Here is a 17,887-nt window from a genome sequence, read left to right as displayed (position 1 = left end):
AGGAAAGAAATTTCCAAATTTCTCTCCTGAATATAGATACAACAATCTTAAACACAACATTAGTAACACAAATTGGACAATATTAAAGATGGCAATACATCAATAACAACATAATTTATTCTGAGAATGTAAGATATATTAAAAAGTTCACTGTGGGAAATAAAGAATTTACAACTGATTAGTTACTCCTCTATAACACTTGAAGAAGTTGTGACCAAATCTCTCGAGAAGCATGAAAATGAAATTTAAAAGTAAATGAAGAGTTCAGATTTTTTTTTTTCACACATACACACTGTATTTTATTTTTACAAGAGATAAATAGACTGACACCAAGCATTGTACATGGATGACCACAACAAAAGCAACAATGATTGCAATTACCAAACATGAAACACACTCATACTATGTCATAATATTGACATTCAGTCCAGTAATCCTCCACTGTAACAGCTCCTTTACTTTGCAGTGAAAATTGATTTGTATATTCTTTGCCTCTGAGTCCTTGTGGGATTTTTTTTTTTTTAAATTCAGACAGAAAGTCACAAAAATTATACTCATCCTCCTCAGTTCACTCAGTCCCATGTAATTAATTTTTTTTTTCATCTTGATCTTTTGTTAGCACTTTTATGAGTTCATCAGTTTTTCATTAGAGTTCTGAAAATGCTTATTCATTCAGTTCAGCAGTACAGTCAGTTACCAGAAACCTGTACTTGTCAGAGTCTTTTCCATGAATTTCTTGAAGATGAAACCCTTTTATAGGAACATATTTGCAAAATCATCAGAGTACACCCAGAACTGTCTGTAAATGACAAAAGACTTAAAAATGACCACGGTTAAAGATTTGATGAAAGTTCATAATAATGCAGTTGACAAGAAAATTAGTTATTTCTGAGATATACATTTTAAAGTAATAACTAGGATTATTACTTATAACATTATACCAGAACATATAAGATTTTTAGAAATTTCATGTAATGTCTGAAACATTTATATTAACATATTTCCATACATATTTCCATACAAATACAAATATAAGATTTTTAGAAATTTCATGTAATGTCTGAAACATTTATATTAACATATTTCCATACATATTTCCATACAAATACAAATATAAGATTTTTAGAAATTTCATGTAATGTCTGAAACATTTATATTAACATATTTCCATACATATTTCCATACAAATACAAATATAAGATTTTTAGTAATTTCATGTAATGTCTGAAACATTTATATTAACATATTTCCATACAAATAACCCAATGAAAGTTTAGTATTAGTTGTTTTGTTTGTTTTTTTTTATACTGCAGGTTCTTATTAGGCATCAATTTTATACACATCAGTGTATACATGTCAATCCCAATCGCCCAATTCAGCACACCACCATCCCCACCTCACCGCAGTTTTCCCCCTTGGTGTCCATATGTCCATTCTCTACATCTGTGTCTCAACTTCTGCCCTGCAAACTGGCTCATCTGTACCATTTTTCTAGGTTCCACATACATGCATTAATATACGATATTTGTTTTTCTCTTTCTGACTTACTTCACTCTGTATGACAGTCTCTAGATCCATCCACGTCTCAACAAATGACTCAATTTCATTCCTTTTTATGGCTGAGTAATATTCCATTGTATATATGTACCACAACTTCTTTATCCATTCGTCTGCTGATGGGCATTTAGGTTGCTTCCATGAACTGGCTATTGTAAATAGTGCTGCAATGAACATTCGGGTGCATGTGTCTTTTTGAATTACGGTTTTCTCTGGGTATATGCCCAGTAGTGGGATTGCTGGGTCATATGGTAATTCTATTTTTAGTTTTTTAAGGAACCTCCATATTGTTCTCCATAGTGGCTGTATCAATTTACATTCCCACCAACGGTGCAAGAGGGTTCCCTTTTCTCCACACCCTCTCCAGCATTTGTTGTTTGTAGATTTTCTGATGATGCCCATTCTAACAGGAGTGAGGTGATACCTCATTGTAGTTTTGATTTGCATTTCTCTAATAATTAGTGATGTTGAGCATCTTTTCATGTGCTTCGTGGCCGTCTGTATGTCTTCTTTGGAGAATTGTCTATTTAGGTCTTCTGCCCATTTTTGGATTGGGGTGTTTGTTTCTTTGATATTGAGCTGAATGAGCTGTTTATATATTTTGGAGATTAATCCTTTGTCCGTTGATTCATTTGCAAATATTTTCTCCCATTCTAAGGGTTGTCTTTTCGTCTTGTTTATGGTTTCCTTTGCTGTGCAAAAGCTTTGAAGTTTCATTAGGTCCCACTTGTTTATTTTTGTTTTTATTTCCATTACTCTAGGAGGTGGATCAAAAAAGATCTTGCTGTGATTTATGTCAAAGAGTGTTCTTCCTATGTTTTCCTCTAAGAGTTTTATAGTGTCCAGTCTTATATTTAGGTCTCTAATCCATTTTGAGTTTATTTTTGTGTATGGTGTTAGGGAGTATTCTAATTTCATTCTTTTACATGTAGCTGTCCAGTTTTCCCAGCACCACTTATTGAAGAGACTGTCTTTTCTCCATTGTATATCTTTGCCTCCTTTGTCATAGATTAGTTGACCATAGGTGCGTGGGTTAATCTCTGGGCTTTCTATCTTGTTCCATTGATCTATGTTTCTGTTTTTGTGCCAGTACCATATTGTCTTGATTACTGTAGCTTTGTAGTAGAGTCTGAAGTCAGGGAGTCTGATTCCTCCAGCTCCATTTTTTTGCCTCAAGACTGCTTTGGCTATTCGGGGTCTTTTGTGTCTCCATACAAATTTTAAGATGATTTGTTCTAGCTCTGTAAAAAATGCCATTGGCAATTTGATAGGGATTGCATTGAATCTGTAGATTGCTTTGGGTAGTATACTCATTTTCACAATGTTGATTCTTCCAATCCAAGAACATGGTATATCTCTCCATCTGTTGGTATCATCTTTAATTTCTTTCATCAGTGTCTTATAGTTTTCTGCATACAGGTCTTTTGTCTCCCTAGGTAGGTTTATTCCTAAGTATTTTATTCTTTTTGTTGCAATGGTAAATGGGAGTGTTTCCATAATTTCTCTTTCAGATTTTTCATCATTAGTGTATAGGAATGCAAGAGATTTCTGTGCATTAATTTTGTATCCTGCATCTTTACCATATTCATTAATTAGCTCTAGCAGTTTTCTGGTGGCAGCTTTAGGATTCTCTATGTATAGTATCATGTCATCCGCAAACAGTGACAGTTTTACTTCTTCTTTTCCAATTTGTATTCCTTTTATTTCTTTTTCTTCTCTGATTGCCGTGGCTAGGACTTCCAGAACTATGTTGAATAATAGTGGTGAGAGTGGACATCCTTGTCTCGTTCCTGATCTTAGAGGAAATGCTTTCAGTTTTTCACCATTGAGAATGATGTTTGCTGTGGGTTTGTCATATATGGCCTTTATTATGTTGAGGTAGGTTCCCTCTATGCCCACTTTCTGGAGAGTTTTTATCAGAAATGGGTGCTGAATTTTGTCAAAAGCTTTTTCTGCATCTATTGAGATGATCATATGGTTTTTCTTCTTCAATTTGTTAATATGGTGTATCACATTGATTGATTTGCGTATATTGAAGAATCCTTGCATCCCTGGGATAAATCCCACTTGATCGTGGTGTATGATCCTTTTAATGTGTTGTTGGATTCTGTTTGCTAGTATTTTGTTGAGGATTTTTGCATCTATATTCATCAGTGATATTGGTCTGTAATTTTCTTTTTTTGTAGTGTCTTTGTCTGGTTTTGGTATCAGGGTGATGGTGGCCTCATAGAATGAGTTTGGGAGTGTTCCTTCCTCTGCAATTTTTTGGAAGAGTTTGAGAAGGATGGGTGTTAGCTCTTCTCTAAATGTTTGATAGAATTCACCTGTGAAGCCATCTGGTCCTGGACTTTTGTTTGTTGGAAGATTTTTAATCACAGTTTCAATTTCATTACTTGTGATTGGTCTGTTCATATTTTCTGTTTCTTCCTGATTCAGTCTTGGAAGGTTATACCTTTCTAAGAATTTGTCCATTTCTTCCAGGTTGTCCATTTTATTGGCATAAAGTTGCTTGTAGTAGTCTCTTAGGATGCTTTGTATTTCTGCGGTGTCTGTTGTAACTTCTCCTTTTTCATTTCTGATTTTATTGATTTGAGTCCTCTCCCTCTTTTTCTTGATGAGTCTGGCTAATGGCTTATCAATTTTGTTTATCTTCTCAAAGAACCAACTTTTAGTTTTATTGATCTTTGCTATTGTTTTCTTTGTTTCTATTTCATTTATTTCTGCTCTGATCTTTATGATTTCTTTCCTTCTGCTAACTTTGGGTTTTGTTTGTTCTTCTTTCTCTAGTTTCTTTAGGTGTAAGGTTAGATTGTTTACTTGAGATTTTTCTTGTTTCTTTAGGTAGGCTTGTATAGCTATAAACTTCCCTCTTAGAACAAGAGTTCAGATTTTTAAGAAGTCTATAATTTTTATGAATATTGAATAAAGCATAATCAGATGGATTTCTGCTCTCATCCATAGTAATATAACTAGCACTAGTTATATTATCCTCCATGTATAAACAGAAGGAAAACTGTACACAATACACAAGGCAACTCTTTTTTGTTTTTTGGTTGTTTTGAATTTAAACAATAGGTAGCATAAGATTATGATCCCTGATATGGGATAATAATAAAACAAATGATGTCAATTTCATGATTGATCCAAATTTCTTCCAGTATTCACAATTAATAATGCAGTGCAAAGTAGAGGGTCCAAGCAAAAGTTAGTAGTCTTGGTGATTTGAATAGAAAGAATTAGAGTTCTAGATGTCTGAAGAGTCTGGAATATAAAGGACTACGTGCAGGACAGAAAGGAGCTATGTAGAGAAAATACCCAGAAATCTGTGTAGTGTTTCTCTTGAGTCTATGGCTAAATACCAAGCCATGTATACTTAGGATGAAACTCCACTGGAGTCATGGAATCAACTGGAAATCTATCTGCTTAAAAATATCCAGATACCACACAGGACTAGAGACCTTTAATGTTCAACCAGCCTAAGTGGGGAGTCCTTGTTAATCACTGAGGACATTCTACAACACTTAACCTTAGAGCGATTTGTAACTGCCTTAATACTGCCTAAAAGGCCAACTTCAAAGGATTCATTTGATCTCCAAATAACGTATCTGCCAAATTCTGAGACTCTTACGATAATAAAATACAGCTCTCAAAAATGTGAAATTTATAATATCCAGCATCCAATTCAGGAAAATGTGACAATACAGGAAGTATGTCTTGCATGCCCAGGAGAAAAGACAGTCAATAGAAACAAGCACAGATATGATATAATGAAATGTGTGCATGGAATTAGCACACATAAAGACCTTAAAAGAGCTACTGTAAATATGTTCAAGTATTTATTGTGAAATGCATAAATAATGGGAGATGACAGATTAAAGTATGGAACTTCTAGAGATGAATAGTACAATAAGTAACGTCTTTATTCTTTAGTCGTTTTAAGATTTTCTCCTTATCACAAGTTTTTAGAACTCTGGTGTTTATTTTAATGAACTTTTTCATTTCAAAACTTATACATTTACATAAACATTTAGAAAATACAGTTTCCTTATACCCCATACCCAGTTTCCCTGATTATTAATATATTATGATAGTATGGTATATTGGTTACAATTAATGAATATCAACATGTCATTATTAACTAATGTTCAAGCATTATTAAAATATTCAAAATTTTACCTAAGGTCCTTTTCATGTTCCAGAATCCCATCCAGGACACCATGATTAACCATCGTCTCCCTTGGCTCCTCTTGACTGTGATAGTTTCTTAGACATTCCTTCTTTCAATAAATTTGACAGTTTTGAGGTGTGCTTGTATTTTGCAGAATTCCCCTCGATTGGGTTTTTTTTTGTTTGTTTGTTTGTTTTTTTATAATTTTATTAATTTATTTTACTTTATTTTATTTTTTATTTTTGGCTGTGTTGGGTCTTCGTTTCTGTGCGAGGGCTTTCTCTAGTTGTGGCAAGCGGGGACCACTCTTCATCGTGGTGTGCGGGCCTCTCACTATCGTGGCCTCTCTTGTTGCAGAGCACAGGCTCCAGACGTGCAGGCTCAGTAGTTGTGGCTCACAGGCCTAGTTGATCCGCGGCATGTGGGATCTTCCCAGGCCAGGGCTCGAACCCGTGTCCCCTGCATTAGCAGGCAGATTCTCAACCACTGCGCCACCAGGGAAGCCCCTATAATGCAATACTAATATATTTAATTTCTTACTCAAATTGTTCCAGCTTTGGCCATTGGGAGCTCCTGTGTCTCTCTGACATACTGTCATTGATTTTATATTTTTAGCACTTCCTTACTTTCTGGCACTGAAAGATGCTCCATGTACATCTTGGATAATTCAGGCCTAAACCCTAGAATGGCCAGTTCTTCAAGAACTAAACGAAATAGACAGATGTAGTAGCCATACTGTATAAGAGAACATTCTCTAATCCTCCCTTCAATCTTTGTATTACTGTCATTCATTTCACTTACTCCTATGGTATAATAACCCAGTAAGTTTTTACTATTATTGCTTTAAATGGTTACTTTTAGATATATGAAGAGTAAGAAAAGTAAAAGATTTATTTTACCCCAATTTTCTCCTTCTCCTATGTGAAAAAATTCATATAAATCTAGGTATCTGCTATATACTATTTCTTTCTGTCTTTTAATATTTTCACAGGCAAATCTGCAGAAGAATTCCCTCAATTTTTGTTTCTTGAGAGTATATTTCTTTTTCATTTTTGAAGTATAATTTCAATAGATATATAATTCTAGTGTTTTTTTTTTTTTTAAACAGTTTTGCTGCAGTTACTGACAAGAAGCCCACTACAATACTTTCTCTGTTTGGATTTTATTTCAGTTTGGATATAGTATTCCTATGAGTAGTGTTTTGTTTTGTTTTGCTTTTAGTCTGTTTGGTGTTATTTGAGCTTCCTGGATCCATGGTTTGGTGTGTATTATCAACTTTGAAGAATTTTGGCTATTAGTACCTCAAATATTTCTTGTGCTCCAGTTTCTCTTTCTTCTATTTTGGTATTCTAGCTATGTATATGTTACACCTGTTTAAATTGTCACACTGTACTTTGATGTCCTGTTTTGTTTTTTGCATTCTCTTTTCACATTTCAGCAGGAGAAATTTCTATTGACCTTTCATCAAGCTCACTCCTCTTTCTTTGGCAATTTTTAGTACACTGATGTGCCCACCAAAGGTGCTTTTCATTTTTGTTACAGTTTTTTTTTTCCTAGCATTTTCTTTATCCTTATCTTAGAGTTTCTAACTCTCTGCTTATCTATCTCTCTGCTTACATTCCCCATCTGTGCTTGCATGCTCTTGACATTTTACTTTAGGGTCCTTAATATATTAATCATAGTAATGTTAAATTTCCTGTATGATAATTCCAACATCTTTGCCATATCTGAGTCTCATTCTGATACTTGCTTTGTCTCTTCAGACTGTGATTTTTCTTGCCTTTTAACATTCCTCATGATTTTCTGTTAAAAACAAGATGGGATGTAGAGGAACTGAGGTACACAGGCTTTTGGTGAGAGGTTTTATTTTAATCTGCTGAGGAATTTGACTGTGTTTAATGTTTGCTGTAACTGTAGATGTCAAAGGCTTCATATTCATCTAATGTCATTGTTTGTATCTCCCTTGTTGACTTTGGGCTTCCTAAATACTTCTCCACAAAGAGTGCTCATGTCTTGTATCTTGTAGGCATAATTCATTGTTGTTATACTGGAGCCTTGTTGATGTGGTGGTGAAGATTGAGAATGGGCATGTACTCTAAAACTGCATGATTAAAATCTGTCTTTCAATGCGCCTGTGTTTCTTGGGTATGACCTTCACAAGCATTTCTTAGTTTTCCCCCCATCCCTAGGCGTAAAAAGAAAGCTAGAGGAAGCAGAGTGGGAGAAATGCCCTTTCCCCAGATGGGATAAGATTCTGGTAAAGTTTTCTCTTGAAAAGTGGCTGTTGGTTATACAAAATGCTCTGAAATATTTTACAATGACTATTCTGCCCATCTTTCTGCCATAATCATGGGAGACCTTTTCCAGATCTCACTGTGAGACCTGATGTGGTTCCTGGAGGTAAAATCCACAAAAGTGTAGGGTGTCCAAGACTGTGGCCCCAAGTAGTCTGTCATTCTCATTCTGGTCTACACTCAGGTTCCAGCAAGTCATCAAAATTACAACTTAAGTATTCCTACCAGTTTATGCCTTCAGCTGCTTCTGTTCCAGGTAAGTGGATCTGGGCTGTGACTCTGGATTCACCTAGTAAGTAACCTGACTCTCCAGATTTCAGTGTGGTAGTTTGCCCTGAAACCCCAGTTCTCTGATGGGTGGAAGAAAAGTCATTACTTTAAAGTTGTTCAGCACTTCCTTTTTTTAAGGGTGGGAGTGACAACTTCCAACATTTTTACATGTAGGATCTAGTTACATGTAACTAGAAGTCCAGCAATTTGAATTTAATGTGATTTTCTATGGTTTTCTTTGGATTTATCCTTAGATTTTTTGAGTATCTTGTATCTGTGGGTTTATTTTTTTATAAAATTTTGAAAACATTTGATCATATTCATTTATTTTTTTCTCTTCCAATTGCACATATTTTTGATTGCTTGATAGTGTCCTATGGGTCATTAATTCATTGTTTTTAAATTTTCTCTAAGTTCATCACGACTTCATCTTTATTACTTTAACCAGCAAATTCCAGTTGACTCAATCAGTTGCGATTGCTATCCTCTGTTATGAGTCTCATTCCCTGTACTGTGGTATACATAATGACTTAAAGCAGAATGCCAAGTAGTAATATAGCTCACATCGTTCAGTCTCTTCCCTCATAGATCACAGGCATTCTCTTCCTGTGGTCCAATGTCTAAAACAAAACGTGTGTGTATTTCATAAAGTTGTCTACTTAATAGCAGGAGGCAATTTCAGTTCTAGTTATTCCTTTATGGTTAGAAAAAGAAATGCCTTATGTGTTTTTTGCCCAACTTGTAAGTAACATTTAATTGTGTTTAAAACTGCAACAGCATATAAAGCGCTGTGTTGTATTTCCTCCTTTTCTCATTCTAGATCCATTTGTCACATTATTGCAGTCCTTGGGTTTTGGATCCTGCCCTTCATGCAGTAAATCAGCCTGACCTCCATGTCCATTTTCATTAGGTCAGATGACAAGATGAGAAACTGAAGTCAAAGTATTATCTGTTTGTCTTTATGCTTCTTTGACTAGCATTATTTGCCACTGTCAGCATTTTTCAAATGAAGGTCATAGCTGATATCAGGTAGTCGCTCTGCCCTGACTAAAGGTCTTGCTGATCTCTGGCAACAGCTTCTTTCCCTTAACACTTCCTTCATAGCAACTCTTTTTGATGGTTCCTGACTCAATTCCAAAAAAATTTATAAATTGTTACTTAATAAAAGTTTCCAATTATTCTTTTAATTTTACCATGTGTGAGCATCTGACCACAAAAAAAGGTTGTGACTGAAATGTTTTGAGATAGGTATATGAGATTATTCTTACTTAGAAACATACAGCAAGATCTTTATAAGAAACTAGATAACATCCTAGAAATGAGCTATATGATACTTTATCTTTCTTCTGTGAGAAAAAACAATAAACATTATTTTTTTAAGTCAGTCCCTTCAATGTAATATGAAATAAAAAACGATCTTTTACAACCAATGAAGGAAAACACAGACTATTTTTCCCAGTGCCCTTGATCTTGAATAATAGCTACATTTCATAGCCAACTACTGCTTAATTTATATATTTTGTGTATAGCACTGTATTCAATTTTGCCAAGCCATATTACACTGAGTGAGAATAGAAATTTATTGTGAAAATCCCAGGGAACAAAAACAGGTATTTTCCTTACCTTTAAATTTTTGAAGAAACATAAGTCAAAAATAAAAATTATCTAAGGAAGAAAAAAATGTACACAAATTACACCCACATATTAAAAAATGTAAGGAAGTATTTAGAAAAATAAATTACATTGTCATTAACTTTTTTCCCCCTTGGAAGCCACATTTTTCAGGTGAAAAGCCATTGGGATTCCGATTGGTGTGAACTTGCTATTCAGATAGAAGTATTTACTCGTAGCATGTTTCCTTGGAACTCATGATAAAAGTAAGATTTCATCCCTGGGTGATCACTACATGATTAAAAGAACTGTTATTCACATTAATACTCCAATCATCTAAAGATTTTTTTAATATATTACTTTTTAATTTGAATATGCCCTCCATCTAAGGAATTTTTATAAAAATAAAAAGAAGCAGAGGAAAGGAAAACCTAATCTGATCTGACAAAATAATATCTCATCTGTAAGAATATATTTGACTATTTCATTCTCTCTGTATATGTTACCTCAAACATTTAAAAAGTTGAGACTGTTAGAACACACACAAAAAGGAAAATGTTCAAATACAAAATATTCCTGTTTCTCAAATAAGAAATAAGCTATGAAAAGAGAACAAAAAACAAAACAAAACAAAACAACAAAACACCCATAAAAGGATTAAATTCTAAAAGTTCAGTTTTCTTTTGTATTCAAAGTACTTTCCTTCATAATATTTATTATTTAATCTATGCTATAGGAAATTCCAATTGTTATAAAACACTAAGCATTTTTTCTAAATGAAAGTAATAATTTCATACATATGAAAAGTGTGGAAAAACTAATTTTAAAAATAATTAGAAGAATATGTGTGTGCATTTTGTGCTTTACTGGTGTTGTTCAGTTCTTAACATGATGCCAATTAATATTAGTTTTATCCATTTATTTGAGGTCCATTTATATTTATTATGGCCATATGTAGGAGCTATCAGGCTATCAGTTAGTAGAGAATTAAGAAATATTTCTGGCTCAAAGAATGTATCTCAGTTCACTATTAGGAAACAGAAACCCAAAGTTAATAGGGTATGTGACAAACATAGTTTGCATAAACTAAGCTAGAGGAAAAAGAATTATTGTGATGGCAAGTTTTAGTATGTCTGAAGTTGAGTATCCTGGAGGGCTGGGCAGCAGCCCAAGGGCACTGATGCCTGAGACAGAAAAACTAAAGGAGATACCAGGGTACTGAAAGAGCCTGTCCCACTTCACATTTTTCTCCAGGTTTTTTTTTTTTTAAACATCAGCAATTCCTATTTTAAGCAGTTTTAACATTCTTAATCATATACCCGCCAATATCTGAGAATCTGATTAAATGAAACAAACAAACAAAAAATCAAAAAAACCTCTTGTAGAACCACACTGGGTATAAATGACAAGGTCTTTTAAAACATATCTGAAGTCCCCAAAGTGGTCTCTGCCACATAGTATTACTAAAATTATGGTTCATGTGATGCTTTTTTTCATAGTTATAATTTGAACTGTAGTCTTTGCTATCTGCTCAGATAAGCTGCATAATTCATTTTCTTATTGTTTGAAATAAAAATTAATAGTGATTTACTTTTAATTTTTTTGTTGCAAGGTACCTGTCATGAAAATAAACACATTGAAATGTATGAGGTATATGCAATCAAATTTAATCTTATTTGTATATATAGCATATACTGTGGAATTTGTTTGAAACACTTTGCTAATGAATTTTATAAAATGGAAAGAAAGAACAAAATAGGACAAAACCTCATGATTTTTATTTTGCCTTTTTCATCCCATTGTTTGCCCTCTGATTATAAAAAGCATTATATGTTTCAATTCAGGCATTTTCAATAACTCCAGAAAGCCTGATTAAAACTTTGCTAGAGTCAACAAAAAGTTTAAACATTTTGACTTGGCAACATTTCCAAAGGCTTATTAATTTATTTTCTATAGAAACATTTCTTTCTAAAACACAATCCATTTATATCTCTACAAGTGATTATACTGTAAAAGGGCTATAATTGAATATAAAACTAAATATATTAGACTAGTTATTATGCATTCTAATATTTTGGAATTTTTCTTACATATGTATTTTACATATTTTGCATATTTTAGTAATTACATAACTTTATTTAAACTATATGCAAAGAAATATCAAAATACTGAGGTAAAGCTAGACTTAAAAATGTATGTACCATCAATCTTTTGAAAGTATATATATATATATATATATATGCTCTGGAGTCTATCATTATTTTTCTGCAGGCACTAATTAACAATTTATTACTTCACAACTTCACTTTATCCACCAACAAATGTGTGTTGAATTCTTACTATGTTCAAGGTGATGTATGTGTGTTTACATACATGTGTATATATGTATATTTTTTTCTTATAATTCTTTCCATATTTTTAGATGCTTTTATGAGTTCAGTGACTTCAGTTAGTGAATGTGATCATGATGAGAACATAGGTAAAATATGGCCCTGACAGTTACATTTTAAATGTAGAAACTAAAAAAAGGATAAAATTGTATATATTGATAATGTTTCCGTAATATCTATTTATAACACTGAAACACATGTATGTGCTTAAAAGATAATATGTTGTCAAAAAGAAATAATATAAAGTACTAAAATATAATGTATAAATTATAAATACTTAAGGAAACATTAGATTATTCAAAAATGTTGTAATGGTGCTTTGTGGAGTCCTCAGTATTGTTATTTGTGCACATTTAATTGCATGCTTCCAATATCTAAGAGTAGAGCTTTGATTTTCATGTTGAGGAACCTATTAAACAACAAAGACCAAGAAGAAGAATTAATGGACTAATGATATCAAAAGACTGAGACATATCTAGGAGAAGTCAGTAATGCATTTCAAACAAGAATTTTCTCTAAATCAGTGTGTGAATTTCCAAATCAATGTACTAAATTTGGATAGACATATTAGTCCACATGAGGCATTGTAATCAGTTACTGGGTTAAATTAACAGAATAAAATGTAGATGGGCTCCCAGTAAGGGGATACCATCAAACCTAACGTACTAATGAACCTAAGATCCACAGTTGTTTGCTGACCCTAAGATATATCTGTGCAAAAAAACATTGACTTATTGTTGCCAAAGAATCAATGTGACAATCCCACTCCTGAGAATTTAGCAAACTGAGTATACTGACGTATTGCTTCTACTCCTCACAAGGCTGCCTTACTGCACTGCAAGGAGTCAGATTATAGCTAACACCCCCCACCCAGAGTCATATTCTGTGGAATCATACAATGCTGAAAACAAAATTATTGTTCTACCATCCATTCAATTTTCTCACAAGTACATCTACTTCATGCAAATTTGATCACAAGAATCCTACCTGCAAGTAAACATGAGGAATGTATTGCATTGGCCAAAAGTTTAGTTTGTTTTTTTCGGTTAGATGGCTCTAGTAGCACTTATTTGCCTTTAATTTCATTTGAAACAATTTCGTTAGATTGTATGTGACAGATGTCACATCAGCGTGCATTTAAAAAAAGACTTATCAAAACTGGTGAATTTTTGTGTAGCCATTTTAATACTGAAGATGAAAGAAAAAAAGCAACATTTTCAGCCTATTATGCTTTATTATTTCAAGAAAGGTAAAAACTCAACTGAAACTCAAAAAAGATTTGTGCAGTGTATGGAGAAGGTGTTGTGACTGATCTAACATGTCAAAAGTGGTTTGCGAAGTTTCGTCCTGGAGAATTCTCACTGGACGATGCTCCACGATTGGATAGACCAGTTGAAGTTGATAGCGATCAAACTGACACATTAATTGAGGACAATCAATGTTATACCATGCAGAAGATAGCCGACGTACTCAAAATATCCAAATCAAGTGTTGAAAATCATTTGCACCAGCTTGGTTATATTAATCGCTTTGATGTTTGGGTTCCACATAAGTTAAGCAAAAAAAACCTTCTTGACCGTATTTCCGCATGCGATTCTCTACTTAAAAGTAATGAAGATGTTCCGTTTGTAAAACAAATTGTGCCAGGTGATCAAAAGTGCATACTGTACAATAATGTGGAATGGAAGAGATCATGGGGCAAGAGAAATGAACCACTAACAAGCACACCAAAGGCCTGTCTTCATCTAAAGAAGGTGATGTTGTGTATATGGTGGGATTAGAAGGGAGTCCTCTATTATGAGATCCTTCTGGAAAACCAAATGATTAATTCCAACAAGTACTGCTCCCAATGAGACCAACTGAAAGCAGCACTCGACGAAAAGCGTCCAGAATTAGTCAACAGAAAACGCATAATCTTCTATCAGGATAATGCAAGACCACATGTTTCTTTGATGACCTGGCAAAAACTGTTACAACTTGGCTGAGAAGTTCTGATTCATCTGCTGTATTCACCAGACATTGCATCTTTGGATTTCCATTTATTTCCGTCTTTACAAAATTCTCTTAAAGGAAAAAATTTAAATTCCCTGGAAGACTGTAAAAGGCACCTGGAACAGTTCTTTGCTAAAAAAGATAAAAAGTTTTGCAAAGACAGAATTATGAAGTTGCCTGAAAAATGGCAGAAGGTAGTGGAAAAAAGGGTGAATACACTATTCAATAAAGTTCTTGGTGAAAATGAAAAATGTGTCTTTTATTTTTACTTAAAAACTGAAGGTACTTTTTGGCTAGCCCAATAGTATTTAGGTTGCTTGTCTTTACACTATAGGAAGGCAAGCCAGGAAAGAGAAGTTTGCTTTTTTGTGTTTTGTAATAGTCCATAATTCTCACCATGAATTTCTTCATTTCTCAAAGCCATCCCTGTGGCTTCTTCCACAACCACTTATCCTCTGAAAACCAAAAGTGTTTTATTTCAAATTCAAATGTAATGATATAATTTCCATGCTTAAAACGCCACACCATTTCCCCACTGTCCTTTCAATAAAGAACAACATCTTTAGTATGACCCAGGAACTCTGCTTGGTCTGTTCCCCCCTCTGTGAGGTCCTTTGTATATACTGTCTCCTCTTGTTTAGAAAACCAGAACTAGGTCAACCTTTCTACTCCACTTAGTAAAGCTCTATTTTTCAGTAAAGTACTTTTCGATAATCAGGTCAAACATCACTTCCTTAACAAATAGTAGGGCATAACATCCAAGACTGAGTTAGAATCCCAGCTCCAGCATATAATCTGGTGGAGCCTTAGGCGGATTACTCAAACATTTTGTGCCTTGGTTTCTTAATCTGTAACATGGGGAATTCATGCTATTTCCCTCATAAAATGATTGTGAGTATTGAATGAATTAATACATGGTAAGGGCTTAGAATGTAGAATAAGTACCAGATAAGTAGTAAAGAGTCAGTAGTGGCTATTTTAATTATTATGCTTCAGGAAAAGCTATCCTGATCTTAATGACTAGGTATATTTTCTCTTTTTAAGAGGTGCTTAGACCTATCTGAGATGTAGATTTTACACTTATTTTTTGCCTTGTCACTCTAGAAATTAAGATTTTCAACAGTAGCAACCATGTCACTATTTTAACTCTCTTAAATGCTGAAAAATGACCTGACACATAATAAGTAGTTAATAAATGTTTGCTGAATGACTAAATGGAAATCAGGGTGAGGAACTTCTTTGTAACTTCATAGCTCTTTTTTTTTCATTTTTTTTTTTTTTTTTTTTCTTTTTGCCTTCCACCTGGGAACATTTTATTCCTTTATGTGCAAGCTCACTGATTCAGCTGGGTCCATCTTACCAGTGATCCATCAAAGATGTTCATTTCTGTTACACTGTTTCTGATTTTTTAGTTTTTCCTTTTGATTCTTTCTCAGAGTGCCCATCTCTCCAATTACATTACCTATCTGTTCTTTCACAGTGTCTCTTTTTTCATTAGAGCTCTTAACATTTTCATCCTGATTATTTTACACTTTATAGAGACCCAAAATCTGTGTCTTATCTAGGTCTCATTCTAATATTTGCTTTGTCTCTTCAAATTTTTTTCTTGCATTTTAGTATGCTTTGTAATTTTTTGCTTTAACTCAGAAAGTAAATATTGGATAATAGGGACTAAAGTTAATAGGCCTGTAGTGTGAGGTTTTATGTTATTTTGGGTAGGAGTTGAGCTATGTTTAATGTTTTCTGTAGCCAGAGCATTCAAATTCCTCTAATGTCCTTTTTTTTCTATCTCCTGTTGTCTTTGTGCTTCCTTAAGAACTTGTCCTTAGGTAGAGTCTGCCATGCAGCTCTTTCAGCTATATCTTATTTTTATAATACTGGGGCTTTGTTGGAGTGCTGGTAAGGTGTGGTGCAAAGAAAGCATTCAGTGAGCTTATGATTAAATTTCAGTCTTTAATGGGCCTGTGTCCCTGGGCTGTGACTTTTACAAGTGCTTCTTAGATTCCCTTTCCCTAGGTGAGACAGAAAACCTGTTGGGGAAGGCCTGGAGTCAAGATAGTGCCTTCTCCCAGGTTGGATAAGGCTCTGGTAAAGTCTTTTCCCCTAAAGGATAGGCCTTTTTAAATGGAAAATGCTCTTGGTGTATTGTGTTTCTCAACTATTTCCCCTCCCATGGCAGAGCTAACAGAGGATATTTCTTGGCTGTTCACTGTGAGAACTTGGTGAGGTTCTTGGAGGGAAAACGCCGTGAAAGTGGGGGCCTCCCTTAGACTGTGGTTCTTAGAAAATGTTTTAGTCTTATGTCACTCTACACCTAGCCTCCAGCAAATTATCAAAATTAGCATTTAAATAAGCCCAAGAGTTCACATTTCCAGTTCCTTCTGCTGCAGTTTAGCTGATTTTGGCAGTGACTATCAAAGTCCTCTGTTTCTCCAGATTTTTAGGTGGCAGTTTGTCCTGCAACATCAGCTATTAGATAAATTCAAGAAAAACCATTGATTTTCATCTGTTTTTTGTTCATTTTTATTTTCTGGTTGTAAAAATGAGAGTGACTCTTTAAGTGTCAGAGCTGAAACTATAAGTTCTATGCCTCTGTAATTTTAAATTATATACTTGCACCTCAATTTCTTGTTCCATGATCCATCAATTAGAGGAAACACCTATTGATTTTCCACCTTATAAAATGAAATGGTTACTGTCTTCCTTCTCTTACTTTCATCTCCTAACCTAGTAAATCACTTATATGTTAAATATGTCTATTGCATAGAGTGTATATCAGGAGTCCCCAACCCTCAGGCTGCGGACCGGTAACCGCTCCACGGCCTGTTAAGAACTGGGCCACGCAGCAGAAGCTGAGCGGCGGGCAAGCGAGCTAAGCTTCATCCGCCGTTCGCTCCCCATGGCTCGCATTACCGCCTGAACCATCTCCCCTTCCCGTCCCGTCTGTGGAAAAATTGTCTTTCACGAAACTAGTCCCTGGTGCCAAAAAGGTTGGGGACCGCTGGTGTATATGACATACACTATAATGTATGCTCTTGAGGGCAAGGATTTTTGCTTTGTTGTGTTTTGATTCACAGCTAATCCAGGAGAATGTCTGGAATATAGTAACCCTTCAAATAATATTTATTGAATAAGAGAATGAATGAATCCAAAGTGAGTAAGAAACTAGCTGTACTTTCAAGTAGTTGGCAACTGTATTACAAGAGATGAAACATAAACAAATTCAGAGAGACTGATATTAGAGTAAATGTATGGCCCACAATGATTTCAGACAGTTTTAAGAAAAAGCCAAATGATTGTCTCCCAAAATATTTCAAGGGCATTTGTCTTGGTTTTGCAGACACAGAAGTACAGCTTGTCAGAATGCTGCTGGTAAGTCATCAGGGACAGGATTATATGACCCATACTTACAAGAATAATAAATATAAATAATTTACTAATTGAATAGTAAAATATAATTGGCAAAGAAGCAGAAATTAAATTTCTCTTCTAAATATTTTCTCTATGAAATCATACCATGTGTGGAAAACTGTTATAAATAGAAGATTGCTTACTGAACATAATATCAAAATAAAAAGATATTGCTCTATAATTTACATGCTTAC

This window comes from Eschrichtius robustus, chromosome 1 (genome assembly GCF_028021215.1).
Source record: "Eschrichtius robustus isolate mEscRob2 chromosome 1, mEscRob2.pri, whole genome shotgun sequence".
Taxonomy (NCBI): domain Eukaryota; kingdom Metazoa; phylum Chordata; class Mammalia; order Artiodactyla; family Eschrichtiidae; genus Eschrichtius; species Eschrichtius robustus.
This window is presented reverse-complemented; position numbering follows the sequence as displayed.